Below are 9713 nucleotides of genomic sequence, written 5' to 3' on the forward strand. Positions count from 1 at the left end.
GTGTCTGAATGTACAATAGGAACAGCCCATCACTTGGAAAGACAAAATCTCTCACACACATGAGATGAGGCCTTTAAGTAACGGAGCTGCTTCCACGGAGATCTGCCACAGACTGAATGTGAGCCTGAGATGCCTGGACAGGCTTTCTGCCACAGGAAGGCACTCAGCCTTGGAGTCATCGGAGGGGTGGCTGCTGGTTGTCTGAATCCCTACATGCTTTCCGTGGCCGCAACCCCTGCACTGGGGCCTGGAAGGCCCTCCCCTCCTCAGGGTTCACTCGGCTCGGGGAGCTGTGATTAGGCAGCTACAGCCACTCACTGCCTCAAATGCTGAGTCAGGCTACAGCAAATCTGCTGTGGGTTTTTTTTTTTTTTTTTTGGTTTTAACTTTTTACTACAATCTTAAACTTACCAAAAAAGTGGTAAAATTTTTCACCCAATGGACTCTTACATAACCACAGTTAATTTATAAATTTATGAAACCTGGAAATTATTATGGTACTTTATATGCAGTACACTACTGGTAACTAAACAGCCAACCAATGTTCTGCAGGACCAACAATGCTGCAGTGTAGGAAGCGGCAAGTAAGTATCTTCACGCCTTTGAGGTGCCTCTGCAGAGTGGATCCTGTGAAGGGAGGGCCAAACCTGAGTGGGCAGCTGGAGGCATGGCCAGCTCCCATCCCGAAGGCCTGCGTGAGTCTCCTTCCCACCAGCAGTGCCTGAGCCTCACTGCCCAGACTCCTTGCTGACAGTCTTTCTAATCAATGCTAATCTGATGGGTGAGAAATGGAATTCTGTGATGTGTTAATTTCCATTTCCCTAATTGTGAGTGAGCTTAAGCATCTTCCATATGTCCGCAGGCCATCTGTTTCACTTTAATTGCCATCCGATAAAACACAGAGAAGACAAACTCCACCAAAGCATCACCCACCCGGCGGCGGCGTGGGCAGAGTGAAGATCATCGGCTGTCTGGCCCAGAGGCCGCGGCATGGGCGGCCCTCGTCCCCCACCCTTCTGCTGGCTCGGCCTCTGTCAGGGCCCTGGAATGATTCACTGCGTAGTCAGGTCAAGAAGCTAGCTCTCTTCTCCCAAACAACCTGAGCCTGTACGAAGTCCACGGGCCTAGAGAAACATGGACCTGGAGTAATGTCCTGGCCTTGTGTATGGTTTATCACTTTTCCAAGTACAAGACACAAATCCAAATTTCAGATAAGCAGTGAACTTGTAGTACAAATATGTACTACACACTACATGAGATATATTTATACTAAAAATCATTTATGAATCTGAAATACAAATTTAACAGATAATCTTGTTTGTTTTATCTGGAAGCCCCAGTAGGAATCTTGCTACTTCCATGCTACTCTCCTCCCTGTACTGTGGACATTCCAGCCACCATCCACTCTGAGTTGACCACTGGCCTATCCGAGGATATAGTGCACTATGCAGGGAAGGAAACTCAATAAAGACAGGATTCCATGGGTGAGGTGCAAGTCCATTTGCCACTGACAGAAACCCAGTCTAGGCAAGAGTACACAAAAGGCCGAAATGTAATGTCCCATGCAGCTGGCAGTGCAGAGGAAGAGCTGACCTGGACGTGTCGAAGTGAAGAGGTGTGATGTTGGGCTGGAGACCATTTGCTCTTCTCCATCTCTCAGCTTTGCTCTTCTCCATCTGGCTTCTTTCTCAGCTGACACCACTGTACACCTCATGGCCCTCAGCCAGGAAGGAACTCTACTTGTCTCTTGTTTCTTTCTGCAAAAGCTTGGAGAGACTCTATTGCTCATCGGCCACTCCTGTGACCAAAAAGTGGAAGTATTAGTCCCAGTGGAGAACAGATGAGTGGATTCCCCAAATGACTGGTGGCTTTTGCCACCAAAAAAGTGGGCAGAGAAAAGCATTCATAGAGCAGCAAAGTCTACAGTGATGGCACTGCTTGATCAAAGTTGGCTGGTCAGTCAGGCCTCCAATAATAAAAGAGACTTTCATTGTCATAGATTCAAGAAGAGCAGAGTAAGGCATCGAAGCAGGAGGGGATGGACAGCTAGTGATCTTTCTACAAGCATCTGAATAAAGAATTTAGAACTAGTATGAGGCCAGGGGAATCATGGAAGTAAAGTTTACCACTCTTTATTGGTCTAGAGGAAGTAAGGAGGAAATCCACATGGGGAGAAGGTTTTATAAATTATTGGGCATTAACAGAAAACAAAAAAAAAAAAATTGCAAGGTTCTACAAGGATACTAACAAACTGAGAGGTACTACAGTCAAACAATGGAGGCAGAGGAGTTTGATGTTGGATTTGACATACCAGGTAAGAAAGCATGTGTACATGTGTTTACCTTCTTCCTTAAGATGGTCCCATGCCACAAACATGCAGCTCAATAGACGTCAGCTTCTCAACCACCTTCTCCTAATCTAATATCCTAGGGAGACTGTTCTGAATGGAAGAATTCAATCATTATTAAATGCTGCAAGCTTGAAATTACTTGCTTTAATGGAAACAACATTTCCGGAGACCAGTCAGCCCTGAAATCAAACAAATAGCTTCAAATGATGGCTCGACATGAAGGCCATGAGGCCAGTGAAGTGAATATCTTGTAGCTCAAAGGAAAGATTAATCGGAATTTGTGGCAGGATCCGGGTAAGTGAACGCAAAAGTCTGACCCACAGATGCCATCTTCCAGCGAGCAAGAGAAGCACATGGAGGCTCTTCTGTAGGGAGCAGCGCTGCCCAAAGAGGGATGTGGTGCTGAGTCAGATGGCGCAGTGCAGAGCCAGACCCATCCTTGCTAAGCAGCTGGCATGCTGCTCGGGGCCTCTACCACTGCTCCACAAATGAGGATCACTTTTGTTTAATAGTGTTTAGTACCTGTTACCTCAAATGCCAGGCTAAGAGTTAGGAAATGCTGCCTAAACTAACTGCCCGTGAAGATCTAATGTAGAAAATGTTATATTTTGTAACTAAAAGAATGTTAATGTATATAGGAGTTAATAGAGGAAAAGCTAGGTGAAATCATTCTCAGACTATCTCAGTGGACCATAATACATTCTCCATATGGCCCAGCCTCTGTCTGCATGGAGCTGCATTCAAAGAAAACATAAACTGGATCCCAGTTGTACTACAAAAAATTTTTGGTCATTTAAAAGATCAGTGAAGCTGGGCATAGTAGCACACTTATTCAATCCCAGCAATCTGGGACACTGAGGCAGGAGGGTCATAAGTTTCAGCCCAACTTGTGTAATTTAGTGACTTAGTGAAACCTTGTCTCAGAATAAAGAAGGGCTGGAGATGTAGCTCAGGGTGAAAAGTCTGGGTTCAGTCCATTGAGGGGAAAACAGGAAATAGAAGGGACTGAGAGTGGGAGAGAGAAATAACTGGGCTCTTCATATATCTCGGCACCCCCAAAGCTTGCAGAACTGCCTCCAGATAGTATCTACATCCCTTCTCATGACCACAGGTGCCACACCACCATGCCATCCTCCTCTGGTCCTCCTTCTTTCCTTCCTTTATGAGTGGGTGACAAGTCACCTGCACCTGGCCTGTGTGTGTTCCTGGACCTGCTTGCTTCCAACAGTCACCCTGCAGCTCCTTCCAGGGGAATGGATGGAGCTGGCAACTCACTCCTCCTTGGCCTCCCTTTCCTGTGGAGAAGCCCTGGGTGCTCCCCATGCAACTGATTCTTTTGCTCTGTTTTCCTTACAAGAGACTCACAAGGACAGGATAGACCAGGCCCAAGAAGAAGCCATGTAGCTGCCCGAGCTCTTTGGAGTTTAAATCTCACCACAGATTGCCTTGGATGCTAGACATGGAACTATGGGACTTAACATTTGCCCTTGGTCTTATTTTGGTTCCATCCCTTTCTATCTCCCTGTTTATCACTTTTGGAGTGGGAACATTTATTCTATGCCTTCTCACAGCTAAGAATTTGCCTTAAATCTCAGAGGAGACTCTGGGCTTGGGCTTTTCAGCAATGCTAAAACTCTTAGGATTTTGGCACCTTTGAAAGATGAACTAAGTGCTTTTTGCCCAAAGGGATGTGTATGAGTCCTTGGAGGGCTAGGATGAAATGTTATGTTTTATATCTATATGTCCCCTTAAAGCATCATGCATCCATGATGCTTTTTAAAGATAGCTTTTTAAAGATCAGGGCCATGATACTCACCAGTGGATTAGACCATGAAGAGTTTATAGCCAAATGTGATTTGAGAGGTGAAGCTTGGTTGTAAGAAGTGTGCCAGTGGGGGTGTGGCTTGGAAGCATCCACCTCCCTCCTCCCCCCTTGATCGCTCCCTGCTTCTTGCTACCCTGCCATGGACTGTCTCTTCTCTGCCAGCCCTCTCTGCCATGCTGCTGTGCTATGAAGCCAGCAGACAAGGCTGAAACCTCTGCAAGGTGCAAGCTGAAATAAACCTCTCTTCCTTTAACTCAAAGCTACTCGGTCCTGTGTATCAGCAAAAAGGAAGTAGTGAGGACACACTCTTGTGATCCCAACTAGCCCTAAGTGCCTCCCCAAAACCCTGCTACCAATATCATAGCATTGGGAATTAGAACTCTAACTAGTGTCCTAGTAAGACACAAGCACTCAGTCCATGAAAGTACTTAATAACTTTTATCTGCAAAGTAACAAAAATCATCTTTGTCAGCAACAAAGCTCTGATTATTTGGAATAGACAAGAACCACTATAGCATCTTGATTTTTAAAAAATGCTTCCATTTGGAGGATTTAAGAGGAAAAAACTATTTTTAAGAGCCACATTATTAATATGGGTCCAAAAACCCAACAGCTGGAGGCAATCAGCACGCACACTGAGGAGAGACCTCAACATCAGGCAGCTGCCTGGTCCAGTCCTCTTGGAGCGGGGGTGTGCTCCTCCATCTGCAAATCTCCTCAGTATCTTTGAACAGATTTTCTCAGTGCTTACATTATCTAGAAGCAGTTTTTGTTGTTTGCAATCAAAGGTGTCTTAACAGACACAGTTTCTTATTCAAAAGCTATTAAAGCTATTAAACCTAGGACAGATACAGAACCGTGAAAGGGAAATGAAGAAAACTTTTTATCCCAGAAATTAAAAATATCAAATTCAGATTCTTGCTTGTCCTTGATGTCTTTGTTACTTTTCTCTCATTACTGAGACAAAAATAAGCAGGCACCCAAAGTTAAAGGGGGAAAGGTTAATTTACGTCGCAGTTTATAGAGGTTTCAGTCCATAGTCAGCTGGCTCCACAGCAGGGTGGCACATGGAAGAGGGGCATCACACAGAATAATTCGTGGCATCCTCAAGGTAGCAAAAGGGAGAAGACCAGCCTCTTTCTGCCCTTACTTGTATGCAGCAGGCTACCCAGCCTAGAGAAAGTGTAGCATTTCCGCCCTTAACCCTAGCCAGAACTACTCCACACCAATCAGTGGACTGACGAACTAATCGCACACCGTTAGTCTTAACCTTGCGCCATGAATCAATCACACACTCTGGATCCAGCGTCCTTCACAAAAGCTCCACCTATGACTACATGAGGCTTTGGGGGACATCTGGACACAACCATAACACTTGAGAAGTAGTGTGATGTCACCTGATCGCCCTAGGGGAGCCTCAGCTTCCTCATCTGTGAGGTGCTATGTGGTCCCAAGCTGCCTGCCACGGCTGACAGCCTATAATATTTTGTGAGTTCACAATGACGGGGTGGATGTATTTGCTTAAAGTTCCTCCTGCGATCTTCAAGCTGCATCCTGAAATCCTGAGGAAGGTCAGGCCCAGGCCCCGAGATCCTGCCAGAAATGGCCCGGCAGCAATCCAAACACTCACATGTGTTTGTACACAACCCTCTGGGCTTCCAGAGGCCTCAGTCTCTCAACCTCAGTAATTAAGGCACAAAGCCAACAGCAAAGAACTTAAAGAACGGTGTGCGGGGTTTTTTTTTCCCATAATTTTGCTGAGAAGTAAGTAGCAATGAGACAGTTTCAAATCTAATTGGTAGGACAGTTACAATAATTAACACATTGCATACTCTCTTCCTAGTGGTTATTTGCTGTACAAGATGCAGACATGATATCCTGTTTACAAACACTATTAGAACAAATCACTTTATTCATTGAATTAAGAAAATGTAGCTATATATCTATCCTAACCATTTTGAATACATAGATACAAAATGGTCATTCATCTCTATCCTCTTTTTTTGTTTAGTTCTGTCATGTAAATATTATAGGTGCGTGAACTCAGCAAAATATTCCAACATAATCCAGTAGTCCGGTGTGTGGACTTTTGAAGGAACTTAGCAAGGAAGTACCTCCACAGGATAGACAAGGTCACCTTCAAATCTTTTCTCCACATACTTCTTGTTCCCCAAATGTGACAGCACAGGACAGCTCCTTCCCTCCCTTCCCTGCAGCCTCCTTGCTAAGTGCTCTGTTCCCTCCTTCCATCTCTGTGTGCCGGCCCTAGGCAGGGCTCCACAGCCCAAGTAAGCTCAGAATATTCTCCAGCTTGTCCTGAAGTCATGGGCCATCTGCTCATTGTTCTGGCTCTCTTGCAGGGTGAAGCTCTGGACACAGACTGGCTATTCATTCAACAAATACGGACTGAGCTCACCCCATATCCAGATAACTGGGAGGAAGGAGCTGCCACAGGAACTGTGGTGTACATGTCACACTACACTCGTTCCATTCTACATTCCAGTTCCAAAGCTCAGTGAGAAAGAGCATGCATGATCACACACACACACACACACACACACACACACACCCCTCCAACAGCCCATAAAGAGTGCCTAATGTAACTCATGCTGCCTGTGATCCCCAGCGGTCAATGGTATACCAACCACATGGACAGCAGGCACTGTGTACTTCGCAGAGGTTCCTTGCCAGTGTCCCGGGGCTGGTGCTGTCTAGGCCTCCCTTGGCCATCTGGAGGGAAGGTGGCTCAGCTGGTCTCTTCTGGCCCAAGCTCTGCAGTGCTGCTGACAGGTGACTTCTGCCTCCTGGTCTTCTCGCATTTACAGAGAGCAATTCACAACACAAGCAGCCGTGCATGACAGCAGAGACACAGGATCAAGGGCTATGTCCTTTAATAACCCTGTGTTCTAAGGAAGAAACAGCATTCATAGACTTGAACCTCAGTTCTGAACAGTCAGACTGCTCCCCTCTGCCAGGTGAATTACTTCAAGCAAAGCTGACAGACTCTCTGTAAAGCAGTCTGCAGTCTCTTTTCTTTGCCCCTTACTAACAAGCAACAGGCATCTCATACCTCCACACAAAAGCCTGCCCTTGCACCATTCATCCTCTCCTCTTTGTGGGGTCTCCCGAGCTCATCGGGCCCTGCTCCCCATGGCCGCCGCAACCTGCCCCAATGATGTAGGGGTCCTCACCCCAGGACCTGTGCTGCACTGCTCCACCTGCCAAGCTCATGCACATCCTCTGCATGTTAGCTAGTTCATTCGTATTCTTCCTTCATGTTAACTAGTTCACTTCTGTTCTTCTCTCATGTCACTAGTTAGCTCATATCCTTCCTTCAGTCTCAATTCAAATCTCATCTCCTATGAGAAGAGTCCCTATCGCATGATCTCATACCGCATTGGTCATAAATAAAATATCTCACTTATTTTTACAGTTTTGATTCCAGCCAGTCTTTCCCACAAGAGTAAAGTTCATGAGAGCAGAGGCTGGCGCTTTGTTGCTTACTCTTGTTTTCCCACTGACTAGCATGAGCTGTGGGAACCACAGAAAGGAGGAAGGAGCGGCTAGAATAGGTGGGGCTGCCACACTAACCAGGGGACACAACTTCATGGAAGGGCACGCAGGGGATGGGAGCAGCAGGCAGAGGGTATCTGGGGAAACCACAGGGACACAGGGCAGAGAGGAGCTCGCACAGTCCTTAAAGAATATAGAGGAAGAATGTGCAGAAGACAAGAGAGAGGTAGAAACACCGTCCAAGCCTGCCATCAGCTCCAGGATGGTGGGGGTGTGCTCAGAACCTCTCCTGCGCAGAGAACAAAGGCGGAGGGGTCAGGAGAGATGGAAATAACCGGAGGTTTCCAAAGGCTGAGTTGGAATGAAGAAGAAACAGGAAGATGGGCACTGAGGGGGTGGCATGAGGCAGAAAAGAATTGTGCCCACTAGGCCTGGGGAGAGGCACAGACACCGTCAGTAAACACTGCATGAATCGATGCTGCATAGCTCAGAAACATGCATAGGGGAAGAGGGTCTCCGAACAGAGCAATGCTGGCTGCGGCCAAGAGGCTCAAAAGAGGCCCTGAGGCTGCAGGCTGGGTCCCCAGCACTACATTATCTATTCATGCTGGGAAAGGCAGAACTTTAAAGAGGTGGGACCTAGTGAGAAGTCCTCAGTCACAGGGTGTGACTCCAGAGAGGACAGTGGGAACCAAGCCACTTGCTGTCTCTCTGCACCCCAGCTGCAAAAAGGAGAGCAGCTTCCTCCACCACCAGCTCCTATCGTCAGGAGCTGCCACAGCCCAAATGCAAAGGAATCAAACCGAGTACAAACTGAGCCAACACAAACCTTCCCCTGTTTTCTCACACAGCAACTCCAAAGCACGTCCTTAACAGGACATGTGCCACAGCACAAGGACTCAGTGAGCAGGAGGGAAGAACCCGGGAAGTGGCTGGGAGGGCTGCTTGTGTGTAGTCGCAGGCCTGCTGCAGTGAGGGGCAGGGCTGAAAGCTTAAGTTGATTGTCTCAGGTATTCTGCTACCATATTGCAAAGCTGATTAGCCCAGCAACTTTCCCTTCCCAGGAAAGAAGGCAGGGTAAGTGCCGGTATAAATAAATCCCTATGTGCTCTCCCTAGTGCTACAGCAAAAGCTCTGATAGGAGAGGCTGAGGTACTCATCACAAAGGGAATCCAAAGACACCTCCCAGTTTTGCCTGGCATCTCACTCTTGGCCCTCAGTGTCACTGAGTGAATAAGAAATGGTAGCAGACTGAGAAATCTGGCCTTCAAAGTTGCAAAGTTTCATGTTTTAATTTCATGTTAAAATGCACTATTTATTTGACCTGGGAAAACCACCTGCACCCCTGGACCTAAGTCTAGGATGCTAAGACTTACGCTTCATTGATGAGGCTTTCTTTCAATGAGCATAAAATATATCCCGCAGTGCCAGGCATAAGAGGGCTCAAAAACTGAAGATAATACTTATCATTGCTCATGTTGTTTACACTGCAGTTTTGTGGCTAATATTGAGGCTTTGTATATCTATTTTATTTAGCAGAAACCTGAAACTGTTTTATAAAATGATCTCACCTAAGTAGGCTAGCAAATCACCCCATCAGCAAACTGTCAAGCCAGCCCAGGGCACACAGGAACCATGGAATGTGCATAAAGCAGCCTGGGCCCTGATGTACAGCCAGAGAAACTCTGAAAGACCAGGAGCTCAGGGGCCCCTGGAAGACAGCTGGGTGGAGAAACCAAGAGAGCAACCAGGCCTGGCAGCCCTGTGGTGTGGGAGGAGCCTGCTCTCGAAGAAGACCACATACTGCACCTGCTCAAGTGGGGATTACGGAGCCCTGAGTCTGGGCTGGGGCAGCAGGAACACAGTGAGACCCCTGAGAGGCATCGGCAGAGGTGGCACTAGGACAGCACCGCTCACAGGCCAGAGCAGAAGCAGAAGTGGGAAGAGGCAGAGCAGGATCTGCTGCAGTGAACTATGCAGTACCACGATAGCAGTGCTTCAGGGTTGCCCTCCTTGGCTTCCACC

Source organism: Octodon degus, unplaced genomic scaffold, assembly GCF_000260255.1.
Source record: "Octodon degus isolate 3935 unplaced genomic scaffold, OctDeg1.0 scaffold00019, whole genome shotgun sequence".
NCBI lineage: Eukaryota > Metazoa > Chordata > Mammalia > Rodentia > Octodontidae > Octodon > Octodon degus.